Source organism: Miscanthus floridulus, chromosome 4, assembly GCF_019320115.1.
Source record: "Miscanthus floridulus cultivar M001 chromosome 4, ASM1932011v1, whole genome shotgun sequence".
In the NCBI taxonomy this organism is placed as follows: Eukaryota; Viridiplantae; Streptophyta; class Magnoliopsida; order Poales; family Poaceae; genus Miscanthus; species Miscanthus floridulus.
The window spans coordinates 4,231,345-4,247,325 of NC_089583.1; the positions used below are offsets into that span (position 1 = coordinate 4,231,345).

The 15,981-nt window shown below is 46.3% G+C and overlaps 1 pseudogene; it reads left to right on the plus strand.

Moving 5' to 3' along the window:
- Positions 1-333: 333 nt before the first annotated feature.
- Positions 334-15,981, plus strand: part of LOC136547927 (putative receptor-like protein kinase At3g47110) — a 216,491-nt pseudogene continuing 200,843 nt past the window's right edge.

Consider the following 15,981-nt stretch of genomic DNA (forward strand, 5'->3'; position numbering starts at 1 on the left):
TCATCTGGTTTGATGTGGTAATGTCAGTCACTTTGGTGGTTAGTTAATGTTCATATGGTTAGCATCTGTGCCAACACAGAAATGAAACAGGCTTATGGTGCTATGCTATGCTGGAATTGTTGAGAGATTGTGAGGTGATGCTATTGACATCACCATTTTTTTTGTGTCCAAAGATTAGTGAATGTATATAGTCTGATCACAAAAGAGACTACACTTCATCATTGATCACTCAACATTAGCTTATGTTGGCTTAGTCCGTGGGGAGAGGCGAGAGGTGGGCGGAGGCACGGAGCAGGATCCGCAGTCGCGCAATCGCGCCTAACTTTGCGCGCAATGGCCTCGGTTTTTCCAAGTCCTAAAAGATTAGGAGCCAGTATTAGGAGCCACTGGAGATGTATATTTATTAATTTTACTAAAAATCCTAAATTAGGCGTGTGTTTTAGGAAATCTGGGAGACACTCTAATACTATAGCCAGAATTAGGAGCTGGGCAACAAACGTGTCGTTGTGTCGATGGCTTGGAGTCTCGTGCAGCCGCCGCCACCGGCAGCGCGTCATGGCTCTATCCCTACCGGATGTTCCCCTACAAGGGGAGCTCAGCCCAGACCTCGGTAATCTTTTGTTCCTTTCCTTCCTCAACCTCACAAACACCAGCCTCGCTAGCTCCATCCCTGCTGAACTTGGCATGCTACATCGGCTTAAGGTTCTGCATCTTTCTTTAAATGGCCTCACAGGCCCTCTTCCAACTGCCATAGGAAACCTAACGAGGCTTGAGGATCTTATCCTCAGTTCCAATAGCATGTCTGGGGATATCCCGCCAGGACTACTGCAGAATATGCACAGCCTTGAGAGGTTTGCTCTTGCCAAGAATGACCTAATTGGCCACATACCACCAAGCCTATTCAATAATACGCAATCCATAAAGCAGATCAGCTTGATGAACAACAGCTTATCAGGTCCTATACCACATAACCTAGGTTCCTTGCCCAAGTTGGAATTCTTGTACCTGGGGTACAATAACCTATCCGGTATAGTGCCCCCAACCATCTACAACATGTCAATGATGCAGTGGCTTTATCTTGCACACAACAACTTTGCGGGTGCCATTCCTACCAATCAAAGTTTTAGCCTTCCTCTACTGAAGATCTTGGTTCTCGAACAGGACAACTTTGTGGGTCCGATTCCACCAGGACTTGCAGCATGCAAAAACTTAGAAATTCTCACTTTGACAGACAATTATTTTGTGGACGCCGTTCCAATATGGTTGGCTCAACTACCACATCTCACCAGTCTTTCCTTGGTAGTAAATAACCTCTTTGGTTCTATCCCAGCTGTTCTTAGCAATCTCACCCATCTTACTGTACTAGATATGGGAACCAATCAGCTAACAGGTCGGATTCCATCTTTTATTTGGAATTTTTCGGAATTATCTACACTATTTATGCACAACAATAATTTCTCTGGCTCAGTACCACCAACACTTGGGAATAACATCCCAGCTCTTGAGAGGCTTGCTCTTGGATCAAATAATTTAGATGGGAATCTTAACTTCTTGTCTTCCCTTTCTAATTGTAAGAATCTCCAGGTCCTTGACCTGAGCTTTAATTCTTTCATAGGGGGCTCCCAGATCTTATAGGGAACCTATCAATAGAGTTACTTTGGTTTAGTGTAGGTTATAACAAGTTAACAGGTAGGCTTCCATCAACACTGTCAAACTTAAGCCATCTTGAAACATTAAATCTTTTTAACAACCTATTCACAGGAGATATCCCAAATTCTATCACAATGATGCAAGACCTCATCTTACTTAGCGTCGATAACAATGACTTGTCTGGCCCTATACCGACAAATATTGACATGCTGAGGAGCTTACAACAGTTGTATCTTCCAGGAAACAAATTCTTTGGCTCTATACCCGACAGCATTGGCAACCTTAGTGTGCTAGAACAAATAAGCTTATCTAGTAACCACTTAAACTCGGCTATACCAGCAAGCTTCTTCCACCTGGACAAACTTATTTCTTTAGATCTTTCTAAAAATTTCTTTGTTGGTCCACTTCCAAGTGATGTTGGTGGGCTAAAACAGTTGTCTTTCTTTGACCTCTCTTGCAACTATCTGCATGGAACCATACCAGAATCGTTTGGACAAATTATGATGCTCAACTTCCTAAATCTATCACATAACTCATTTGATAATATCTCCCTCAATAATATCTCTGGTACCATTCCCATATTCATTTCAAAAGCTTACAAGCTTAGCATATTTGGATCTCTCCCTTAATAATATCTCTGGTACCATTCCCATGTTCCTTGCCAATTTCACGGCCTTGACATCCTTGAACCTCTCCTTCAATAAGCTAGAAGGGAAGATACCAGAGGGAGGTATTTTTTCAAACATCACATCAATATCTTTGATTGGAAATGCTAGGCTATGTGGATCTCCCCATCTTGGATTTTCTCCTTGTCTTGAGGACTCTCACTCAAATAAAAGACACCTTCTAGTTATCCTTCTTCCAGTTGTCACTGCTGCATTTGTCTCCATTGTTCTTTGTGTCCACCTAATGATTAGAAGGAAAGCTAGTGTCACTGATCCAGGCAATGCTGTAAGACAAACATTAGTTACCTACCATGAGCTAATTTCTGCCACTAATAACTTTAGCAATAACAACCTCCTGGGAATGGGAAGTCTTGCAAAAGTTTTCAAATGCCAACTGAGCAACGGTTTGGTTGTTGGAATAAAAGTTCTAAACATGCGACTAGAACCAGCCATTAGAAGCTTTGGAGCTGAGTGCCATGTGCTTCGCATGGCTCGACACCGCAACCTGATAAGAATACTAAGCACTTGCTCCAACCTGGACTTCAAAGCACTCATGCTCCAGTACATGCCCAATGGCAGCTTAGACAAGCTCCTGCACTATGAAGGTACATCAAGTAGCTTGGGATTCCTTAAGAGGTTGTTGGTGTTGTGTGTGTTAACACTGCATGAAAGCCAATTGGAAAATGGCAAAAGTCTGATTTAATCTAGACAAAAGTTTAGCTCTTTGACAAAGTGGCAATGACTTTGGTAATAAGAAGGATTAAAAAAGATTATAAACACATATGTGCAAGTGTTAACACTGAAATAATGATAAATAGGAGTACCGTTGCTAGCTGGATCTCCATCGAATGACTTCGATCCGTGGTTCTGTGATGATGAGACTGTACACTGTAGATAACTGTATAAGTCAGTATAGCTGTGTTTACACTTGGTACTCGTCAAGCGTTTCTGTGCTGATGAGACTTGACACTTGATAACTGTAGATAACTTTATAAGTCAGTATAGTTGTGTTTACACTTGTTTACACTTGACACTTGAACCAAAGTACTATTCTTAGATATGAACACAGAAGAAGCTGATGCTACAATTCTCCAACTGGAGCTACTCTGTTAGGTTAAAACAGAAGATGATGTCTTATTCTTCAAATAGTTCTAAGTTGTATCCATTTGATAGCAAAGTTTGTATCGACCGATTGCAAAATTTGTTGGGCCCTTGTGTGCTCCCAAGCGGAATCTGATTACCCTAGCTAGCGAGTCCAGTTCAATTTGGTGTTGGCTTGTCACATGTAAAACCTCGCCTCTGTCTTTAGGGTTGATCTGCAATTAGTGACTGCTGATGCACCTATCCACACTATTTCATCACCTCGTGTCTTTGGAGTTCTTTTTAAATGTTATTATGCTAGCTGTATGTGTCTGATCCGATCTTATCATGACTTTTTTTTCTCTCGTTGCATATCACTGTATTAAGGTAGAAATTTGAGTTTTACAACGCTCATGACTTAAAAGTGGCTATGCAGTGGGCTAGTCCTGCTTTCTCTTTGTTTGACTACTACTACTACAAGTACTACTACTACTACTAGTACTACTACAAGTACTACTACTACTACTACTACTACTACTACTACTACTACTACTACTACTACTACTACTACTAGTACTACTACTTGTACTACTAGTACTACTACTTCTACCACTAGTACTACTACTACTTATACTACTTTTTTTCTTGCATCTCTTAGAACAAGGCATGAAATGTCGCGAACATCAAAGAGTGCATCCCGATGCCCCGTGAATGATGAGTAGCCATCCCATGGAGAGCAAGAAATAGATGACTAGCTTACTCAAGAGCAGTTCGATAACGAGTTAGAAAAGGGTCTAGAAGTGATGCTTACTCAGGAGGACCTTGTCGATGATGATGATCCAGTGGGGGAGCCCAGGGAAGAGAAGGCAGAGAGGATGCCCAAGGCGAAGAAGGGGATGATGATGACGACACCTCATCAGGGGGATATGTAAGTCCCGAGGATCCTTTCCCACAAGAACCCAGACAGAGGCCAACGAAGGACGAGTTGGACAAGGATTTTGATCCGAACGACGAGGTACGGATAAAGCCTTAGTACCTTGTAAATTTGGCTAATGCTATGGCTTTATGTTACCTCTGCTAACACTTTTGACCTGCCAGATACACAGGTCATCCCTACTCGGGTCGAGGTGCATACCGTGAAGCCCGAGTTCATGACTTGGAAGATAGAACACCCTACTCCTAAGGGAATCGTGTTACTCAGAGACGTCATGAACCAGTTCATCCTCTGGCACAGACGGGACATTGTATTGACCGAGTCTTTGCCAACTCCGACTGAAGTTCATCCTCTGGCGCGACCCGTCGAGGACAGGGAGGTATACTCACTGGCCCATGACCATGACCACCACACGCTAGAGACTTCTCCACCTCGTACCGAGCAAGGGCATGATGACATGCCACATCCTTCTCCACCTCGTATCGAGCATGGGCATGATGACATGCCATGTCCTTCTCCAGCTCGTACCGAGCAAAGGCATGATGAGATGCAACATCCTTATCAACAAGCGCAACCGATACATGAACAACAAGTGTCTCATGAACAGCAATTGCCTCGTGAACAGCCGATACGTGAAGAACAAGTGGCCCCTGGAGCAGGTGATGCACAAGTTGACAAGGACGTGCCCGAATGGGAAGCTCGAAACAAAATCCCAATCAAGATAAAGCCATCGTATGTGGGCATTAATGATGTCTCGTCGGTGCACAAGTGGATGGCTCATGACTAGTTCAAGCCTAAGAACCAAGTAAAAGAATTTAGAGCACCAGCTTTTGAGGAGGGCACCACTGAGGAGGGCACCACTAGCAAACTGCACAAAGGGTTTAACAAGTATCCAGCCGTTGATAACCTCAAATGGTCAAATGATTGCCCGGATAAATATGAAAAAGGCAAGAACTTCCTACCAAACCGAGTCATACAATGCTTGCCACGTGGAATGAGAAAGTTCCATGATTGGTACTTGTGTGCTCAGATAACAGAACTAGAAATCTTACAAGCATGGATCCCTGCCGGCACATTTGGAGCCCAGGTGGGCAAATTGCCGTTGAGTTTAAGGATATCCAGGCATGCTTCCACCTCGGACGAATGAAAATGAATCTGATTCGCATATGGTGCCTGTAAGTCCTTGCCCTCTCGATATGATATGAATATAATCTTTTAATTTTGTTGTAACTAACCCACGCCGTGATTTGTAGAATCCAAGCGGACTTTGTGAAAAAGAGGCCAGCTCTGAAACACGGGCATATAGACCCTTCACCTATAGCATCAACAAATTTTAATTACCCTAAAGAGTGGAAACTAGATTGCAAAGAACTAGGAGCTGGAAAGACACTTAAGAAGAAAGAGGACATCAAGAACAAGAAAATATTGGAAGAGCCCCTCAAGGTTGCGGCATACATTGCTCTATGTTTTAAAAATCTCCAACAACACGATAATATATGGATACCATACCACTTCAAGTAAGTTTGACTGTATACTTAGCTTTGTTCAAATTACTTTGTTCGATGCAAAAGAGCTTATGTGTTCCTTCTATGACTAAATTTATGCAGCGATCACTGGATTTGCATAAGCGTCTGGCTCTCACATAGCATGGCATGGGTCTTTGATTTAGCGGATTTCCCAGTCGAGACATACAAAGACTTCATAACGATTGTCAAGACGTATACATATTGACAATTCTCATTTTAGCTACTATGTTTGTATACATACTTGTAAGGTTCAATGTGGGATACTAACAAGTTGCATTTGCTAAAACCATTGGAACAAGACATTCGGGCACTATGTCCAGGAACATAAGGGGAGGCATCATCCAAATAGGAAGGAAAAGTTGTATGTCAAAACTCTATGTGCGGTAAGTGTCATTTACTTTGGTACTCCATATATTACATGTCTGTCAATAGCATTACTTAACATCTTCATATGCAAAACACACAGTGCCCCAAGTAGAAGCCTGGGAGTCTACATTGTGGATACTACACATGTATTATGATGAGTACCATCGGTGGCTACAACAGAAACCCCAATCTGGTAAGTTTGAACCTCTTCGCTCGTAGTATGAAAAGTTCGCATATGTTGTGATATAGTAAACCTAAACTTGTTCTCTTGTAGTTGGAGAAAGATAAAGACACGAGAAGGAACCCATACAAGGATGACGAGCTCTTAGAGATGGTCGGCGACCTTTGCAACTTTACAATGGACCAGATTGTGTATCATAAAGGCACTTACCATCATCTTCTTTCTGACTTAGGTAGTAATCCTCTGTACCAACACCTTCGGGAGACTGATAGGTTAACCCTAGGCCGTTGATGACAATGTGGACTTGTGATATAATTTGGATCAGACTTTGGAACGGTTTGGACTTTGTTTTGCTTGTGGACTTGTGGATATCTTAATGGACTATGTTATAATGATGGACTTCATAATGGACTATGTTGTAATGATGGACTTTTGTGAATTATGATTTGTGATGATGGTCTTGTGTTTGTGGATGTATATATGTATATTTGTGGCGGTCAGATTTGAATTATATATATATATATATGGTCAGATTTGAATTTGAATTATTTTTTTTGCTGGAAAATCCAGGTGGTTCTTGATTGAACCGCCCTTACAAATACATACAGCAGGGGCGGCTGGTGATACGGCCGCCCTTACAGAAGTCCACTACAGGGGCGGCTGATATTACCAGCCGCCCTTACAGAGGGCACTGTAGGGGCGGCTGAAAACACCAGCCGTCCCTACAGAGAGCACTGCAGGGGCGGTCAGGAAACCGCCCCTACAGAGACACCCTCTGTAGGAACACCCTGGGAAGGACGGCTGGCGCAGCCGCCCCTACAGTAACATTCTGTAGTAGTGTCACCTAGGCGGCCCCACTTGTCAGTGCGTGGGATTGTTAAAAGGGAGCATTAGACCGGCGTTGTCGATCTGATGCAGAGCATCGGACCAGTCCGATGGCAAAAATTGCCCGCTAGAACCTCTATGTTCCACATCGGACTGGCACATTCTTTGGCCTCGTGGGCTCTGGTCAGGATCTAGTGGGGGCACGGGAATGCATCCGATGTTGCCCAGAGCGCCTGGTCGATTAGGATGGTCAGAGGGTTAATCCGCTATCATCTCTACCCCTATAATACACCACTTTAAATTATTCTACAGCCACCAAACAAATTTCACCTCTAAAGTCACGACCTAAACTACGTCCACTATACAAAATGCACATAGAAAAAATAACATTAAAAACGTACGTACCAAATTAACTCGCACTGATTCTCTCTCCTTACTCAACCATATCAGACGGCCGATATTCTTTGGATCTCCCGCCCCTGATCTCCCCACTTCACCGCTCCACCCCACCCACGCGCGCAGACGCCGCTGCCTTCTCTTGATTTTTCGTTCCCCCCTTCAACCCTCCGGTCCCGATCCACGCCGCCGCCCCAACCCAGGCCCCCGAGGTCGCCCTCTGCTTCACCACGCAACTCGCACCCGTCGTCGCCTGGGAGGGCGCCCCCAGTTCCGCCGTCGAACTCTCCTACCACCACATCGACCACGACCGGAACCCGCTCCCCCACGGCAAGCACCGCGTCGCCGTCTCAGCCTACTTCGGCGACGGACACGGCACAGCGCGGCAATGGGCGGCAGGCACTCGCGAGCAGGCATGTATATTGGTTGTCGAATTAGCGCCTTCAGATTAGATCCTTTCTTTCCTCCTGCTCGAGCTGGGCCTGGCCCCGGCACCGGCGCCTCCTGGTGCTTGACCGAGGCGAAGGCGGTGGTCGCCTGCACCTGTGAGCCGGAGAAGAAGCGACCGAGGAGCGCGTGGCACGGCCGGCCGTCAGCCCCCTCCCGCAGCCGGGCGCAGATCCACGGCCGCCCACCGGAGCCATCAGGCCGTTCATGATTTTTCGGTAATGAGGAATATTATTCTTATATAATTGGTTTGTCAGTGGATATGTCTGTTGATGCTCCACATGTTTGAAGGATTTTTTATTTGGCATTTTCTTTGTTAGATTATTAATTAGAGAGTGAAGTTGCAATTCTGGTTTCCAGAGAGTTTTTTTGGCATCGTCCATGACAGAACTTGGATATCTGCAGGCTTATGGTCATGAAGATCCTAATATGCATACAACCAATGAGGCCCAGTTATACGGACTGGTGGAGCCTAACATACATCCGCAAGTATTAGCGTCATCTTCTCAGGTAAACGTTATATTGCAGTTCAGTTGCTAATTGGTCTCCTTGATTGTATTACTTTTCGAAGTGACCAAAAAATTTGTTTTTTGGATATACTTGGCATTTTCATAATACAACTTCAAAAACTAATTCCTATATAGTATTTGTAGAAATATTAATGTTACAATATTTAGTACTTTTGAAATCAAACAAATACATTTTCATATGTCCTTAAATGATCCTAAATACACTGGTGGAGAAATATTACGGAGGTTGACTGCTTGCACAACTGGAACGAGGTTTTTTGCCGAGGGCCAGATACACTCGGCAAAGAAGCCTTTGCCCTCAGCAAAGGCTTTGCTCGGCAAAGGCCGGTCGGCACAGTACCTCACGACAAAGGCTACTTTGCCGAGAGCCGCATCTCGGGCTCTCGGCAAAGGATTTGCCGAGGGTTAGCCGGCCGTCGGCAAAAATTTTCGCCGTGACGGGGAGTGGTCACGGTAAAGTTGATCTTTGCCGTGAGCCTTAGCAAGCTCTCGGCAAAGAATTTCTGAATTTTTTTTCCAAAAAACTTTGCCGAGCGTCTGTCAGAAGAGCTCTCGGCAAAGAATATTGATAATTTTTTTTGACATTTTTTGTGCCGAGAGCTATGGCTCAGCTCTCGGCAAAGGCTTCCTCTTTGCCGAGCGCTATGGTCATGCGCTCGGCAAAGATGGGATTCTGTGTGTTCCATAATTCCCAGCTTTGCCGAGGGCATGACCATAGCCCTCGGCAAAGCCACAGCCAGTTTTAATTTTTTTTTGTTTTTTGCATTTCCATTCAACAAATAAACATATATATGACATCCACATCACAATAAGCACATCCACATATCAATAACCACATCCACATCACATAATTCACATCCACATCACATAATTCACATCCACATCACATAGAAGTCTCGAAGTTCGAAGTCACAAACAAATCTCGACACATAGACAACCACAAGTGTAAAGTTCGACAAGCAACATAAACAAGAGGCATAGGAGGCGCCAAACTGGTCACGGCGACGGTCCGGGCTGAGATGGCGCCGCGTGCGATCCTGGGGAGTTGACAAGGAGAAGGTTAGGGTCGTTCGACGCCGCCGACTGATGCTACACAAACAAAGAAGATGCAGAACGTGTTAGACAACATAAATAGATAACCAAGCACTAGATGTACTTTTTACCACCACCACCACACTACCACCACCACCACCACCACCACCACCACGCCACCACCACAACCACACCACTACTACCACCAACAACAACCACACCACCACACCACCACCTCCACCAACCACGCAGCCACCACCATGACCACGCCACCACCACCACCCACGCCGCCACCACCGCCCACCACCATCACCACTAGCACTAGGTTTCACTAGGTTTTACTAGGTTTCACTAGGTTTGACATTTAGAGAAACTAAAACATTTGTCATACTCACCGGAGTAGAATCAAGCTGAGGTGGAGGTGTAGGCTGCAGCTGACCGAGCAAGAACTGTGGGACCGTTCCACCTTGGGTCATCGCAAGACCCCGCACGTAGGAGAGCACCTCTGCCATCTGCCGCTGATCCTGCTCCTGCTTGGCCTCTAAAGTTGCCAGCCTCTGCCGCTCGAGCTCCCTCTCGGCCTCCAAAGCTGCCAGCCTCTGCCGCTGCTGCTCCCGCTCGGCCTCCATCGCCTGCAGCTGTGCCTGCAACATTTGACGCCAATGTTTCAAGATTGCGGAGCTAAGGTATGTAAAAGTCAAAGAACTAGGAATGGAAGAGAACACTTACCTGGAGTGTCGACACCATGGTCGGGCGCTGGCGTATGGCCGACATTGAGCTCGTGCTCACTGCTCGGATCTGGTGCAGCGGAGGAACAGAGGTCATGTCGAGGACACCGTCGCCAAGCCAGAACCGCCAGTGCTTCTTGCCTTGCCCCACCCTCATCACGAGCTCTAGATCAAGCCGCTCCTCGGTGGTCGGGTCGTAGTCTGGCCTGTGGACTGACATTGCCATCTCTGTGTACGCAGAGATGCGAGGGGCAATGTTGGCGTTGGTGAACGACTCGGTAGGGACTTCCGGGGTCCAGTCGGTGGCGGACGTCACCTTGCCCAAGTGGGACAAGGCATATGCCTTGAGGTGACCACAAGGGCGGCCACCATGTGACGCCGACTGCGAGAAAGACAATAACATTGTTAGAGTTGTTGCAGAATTGAGTGTTAGGTTAGAGAAATGGTTTCGCCTTACCCAAGCTTCTGAGAATTTGGAGAGGTTGCGGCTGCCTTGATGGTGTGGTACTCCTTGCATCAGCAAACGGTGCTCGCGTGCTTCATCCTGCTCCTTCTTCCGGTCCTGGCTGAGCCACATGTCCACAATCCTCTCCCAGGCATCCGGATGCTGATTGCACCAGTTAGGAATCGCCTACAGGCCATCAAGCAAACGATATATCAGAAGATCAAATTAAGAAAACTTAATCTCAGAAGAAATCAATAGTAATGTTCCGTATTTACCACAAGGTACTCCTCCTTGGTCAGCACCACCTGTCTTGCCTCGTCCTTTTTTATGCTACACCCTTGGACCTTCGTGTAGTGCCAAATGTGCGCCTGATGATGCGCGTCGTGAATCATGTCCGTGACGCGCTTCTTACAAGAAGCGACCGCCACCTGGTACACCCTGTGCTCCTTGCCCTCCTCGATTCTAAAGAAATCCTACATAAAGGCGCGAGGTATCAATTACTTATTAGAAGAATGCCCAATGAATACGATGTATTTGTGGCTAAAAGAATACAATGTGTGCCTGAAAGACTTACCGACAGGTCCCTGACGACCCGCTCCGCCTTGTTCCTGTATTTGTGGCCACTACGATCCATGGCATCGGCGGCCAATTCGTAGTGGTCAAACTGAGTGGCCGGCTCGAACATGTCTAGGCTCACCGCCACCAGGCCAGGGTAGTGCTCCCTACACAGACCTCCTAGGATGCCATTCACTTTGCGTGCCTTGGCTCCAGTCTCCACAAGTTTCCAGTTCCTGCACAAGTGATTACAAAAAGTATTAGTTTGTATTTTGATTTTCAACATTTCAAATGAAGAAGTTTTGAGCACATCTTAAGTTACTTACCTATCCCCATAGGGTGTGATCAGCGGGCGGGCCGCTTTAGGTATTGGTCGACGCGGGAGCTTCGCGGGACCACGCAAGTACACCGTCGACACATTAGAGGAAGTGGATCCCCCTGCAGTCACCTCGTCCCCTGAGGTGGAGGAACCCCGGCATCCGCATGCTCCATCACGGCGGCAGGCTCCTCCACGGCCGGAGGGGTAGTCGGCTGCGTCCTGCTCGGACGCTTGTGGCTCCTCCGCCTCGGCACCGGCTCCGGAGGCTGAACCGACGCCTCCGGCTCCTCCTGGTTGGCGTAAAGAGACTGGACGGACCTCCTGGGTGGCATTTCCTGCATTAAAAAAGAACAAAACAATTAGCATATATAAACGATACATAATTAGAAAGAGATGCAAAATGAATGTAATTACAAAAACAGATAATATTACATGTATTAGAAACGATCTCCACGACCAGGATTAGCTGGATTGTACATATCGTCATCGCTATCAACCATGTCCAAATCTTCATCCGCCTCCTCATCATCACTATCAACACCTAAGTGTAATCGGTCAAGGAACACTATATCCTTTGGATTTTTCACCTCATCTCTAGAGTCCTTGTCCACAACCCTTTTGATGTCTGTCTCCATTTCAACTAGCCCAGTTAAGTCTATATCAAAGCTCCCTTGTAGCCTCTCTTTGTGTTGATAGAACTCTCCGTCATGTGTTTCTAGGTTCAAGTTGTAATCTTCATCGTTTGGGAGAGGTAGTCTACCGTGCGGCGATATTGTGTGAACAACATACCAACCCTTAAGGTTTTCCTCGGTTTGGCAAGCATATGGACTATAATAGACTTGCTTGGCTTGTGTGGCCATAATCCATACATCATCACCTTCATAGACGGAATCCTGTCAAGTCTCGACTAGCCCAAGATGAGGGTATTGTCTCGATACCTCAGGATCAAACCACCGGCATTTGAATATGACAGGACTAAAAGGTTCGGCTCCACAAAACTGGAGTTCATATATTTCTTCAAGTATCCCATAATAGTCCTTGCCATCAGTTCCGGGCGTCATAACTCCTGTATTTGTGGTCCTTCGATGCGGCCGACTCTGCTCGTAGCTTGTTGTGTGAAAGCGATACCCATTGACATCATAAACGTTACATGACATGACCCTAAAGTTGAAGCCATCGGCAACCTGCCGCAATTCAGCACTTATAGACACATCCCTGTAGCACTACAAAGTCAGGCTAGAGCGTTATGTTATTCACACAAACGACCAACTTGAAATCAAGAAACAAGGGGGAAGTTGGACGGTACCTTCTTTTGGAACCAAGAAATGAAATCCCGCTCCTTAAGAATGGTATCAACTTCATGAGGGCGAGGTCGCCTTGATTGACGCCAGAATAGATTAACAAATTCCCTATGTAGACAAGAAACATGACGGGGTTGGATGTAGAATAGTGACGGAGTAAGTAACAAGTTCGTTGAGAACTTACTCGATATACGGTGCCACTTCATCTAGGTTGGCCAACAAATATAGCATGATACTGTGCCACTCTTCATTGCTCAAGGTCTTTGGGCTCAATGCACTCGCTCTTTGAGTGACCCTTTCAAAAGGCTAAGGGTAGATTTATTTTCATCCTCATTGTAACGAGCCGGTTGATTATGCACGCTAGGAAGGTTGCCCTTATAGTATGTTGTTGTGAAGTTTGACACCTCCTCGTTAATGAACACCTCTGCCATGGAAGCTTCAATTCTAGCTTTATTTCCACATTTCTTGCGAATAGTCTTTAGACATCTCTCGATTGGATAGCACCAGCGGTTCTGCACGGGCCCCCCCATTCATGCCTCATACGGGAGGTGCATAATCAAATGCTGCATCGACAGGAAGAAGCCGGGTGGAAATATCTTCTCCAACTTACAGATCAACTCAGGGGCTCTTTTTTCCAAGTCAGCCACCACGTTTTGAGATAACTCCTTGGCACAAAGCTAGCGGAAGAAATAGCTCAACTCTGCCAGCACGACCCAGACATGCTCAGGGACGAAGCCTCGAACCATCGACGGAAGAAGGTGCTCAATCCATATGTGGAAGTCGTGACTCTTCATCCCTAAGACTTGGCCAGTAGATGGGTTGGCCCCCCTCTTAAGATTCGCTGCAAACCCATTAGGAAACATTAAGTCCTTGATCCATTGGACTACAACCGTCCTGTGCTTCTTTTCCAAGACATAATCGCCCCTAGGCCTTCTCCATGTCTTGCCGGCTCTTAGTGGTCGCATCTTTAGGTGTGGTCTATCGCATAGCCTTGCTAGGTCTGCTCTAGCCTTAGGGTTGTCCTTTGACTTGTCAGTGTCCATGAGTGTTGCCTAGAGAGCTTCGGCGACATTCTTCTTAGTGTGCATTACATCAATGTTATGTGGCAGGGCCAGGTGCTTAAAATAGGGAAGCCTCTCCAAGCCCAACTTATGAGTCCACATATGTTGAACACCATACCCCATGAAACCAACTCCGTCTTCCTTGGCGACAAGACCATCTATCTGAGCAAGAACCTCGGCGCCAATCATCTTCTGCGGTTCAGGGTCTGTCACTACGACACCTTTCGTAAAGTTCTTAATGTCTCGTCTGAATGCATGGTCAAGAGGGAGGAATTGTCGATGTTTGTCAAACGAGGAAAACTTGCCACCACTCTTCAACCTAATGAACTATAGAGCTGCCTTGTATACCGGGCATGGGAACTTCCTGTGGACACACTAGGCGCTTAATAGACCATACGCCAAAAAGTCATGCATCGAGTAGTGGTACCAAATGTGCATTGTGAAGTTCCTCTTTGTAGCACGGTCGTATGTCAGTACCCCATGATCCCATGCACTGATCAACTCATCAATCAAAGGCTCCATGAACACACCCATATGTTTCCCCGGGTGACCAGGAATTATCAGCAACAAGAATATATTCTGACGTTGAAGGACGCCGGGGGGGGGAGATTGAGGGGGATAACGAAGATTGGCCAACAAGTGTATGGGGCCACCATTATTCCAAAAGGATTGAACCCATCTGTTGTAAACGCAACACGCACATTACGAGCCTCTAGAGCTTTGTCAGCATAAATGCCATCAAATGTTTGCCATGCTTCACCATCTGATGGATGTACCATCTTGTCAGGATTGTATCGGATGCCATTTTTGTGCCATGTCATCTGTTTCATGAACTCCTCGCTCATGAATAGCCATTGGAGTCTCGGTATGAACGGAAGGTACCGTAGGACTTTCATGGGGATTCCAAGCTGCTTCTTCTGCCCAACACTAGATTCGACCTCCACATACCTAGAGGACTTACACTTTGGACAGTACTTTGCTTCTGCGTGTTCTTTCCTAAAGAGGACGCACCTGTTATCACAAGTGTGTATCTACTCATATGGCATCTTAAGAGCTTTGAGGAGCTTCACTGACTCGTACATGTTCTTCGGCAGCGCGTGATCTGCCAGAAGCAGGGTCCCAAAAACTGCCAACATACTATCGAAGCAGTCTCGACTCATGTTATGCATGGACTTTAACCCCATTAAGCGTCCAATGGCATCGAGTTGAGAAACATTTGTCTTGTAATGAAGGGGCCTCTTAGCCGACTCCATCATGCGATAGAATGCCCTTGTGGTTTCCTCTGGCTCCTGCTCCTCGGTTTCGTCCATACATCGTACACCGAAGTGTGCTTGGTGGAAGTCATCCATCATGTCTGGTACCCCGCCATCACTATCAAACTCCTCCAAGCGTGGCCTCAATGCCTCATCTCTAATACGATGGCCTTCACCATGGCACACCCACCGGGTATAGTCTGGCGTAAACCCAAACTTGCAAAGATGTTCCTCAATGACCTTCCTGGTTTTCCTATTCCTGTTTGCACTTTCGCTGCAGGGACACCACACCTCTATCGCTACTTGAGCACCCACACCAAATGCTTTGTCCAAGAAATCCTCAGTCTTCTGTATCCATTCACGAGTGACCTGATTCTGACTACGGCGGCCCATGTACATCCAATCACGGTTATCCATCATCTACCATATATATAACAGAGTAATATAACCATCAATAGCATATACACCGCTTGCCTACTATCTAATAGGTAGGGATAGATCCTAATCCCACCCGCGGATGCGTAGATGAGGTTAGTTTCCATGCTCCGCTCCAATCCGAGATAGAATTTCGGCAGCACATCCCCGTTGTTCTCCCGATACACGTCCTGGAAGGGAGAGTGTGTATCTGGAGAACAACAAGGAGGTGCTGCCGAAACCCCATCTCGGACCGGACCATACAAACTAAAT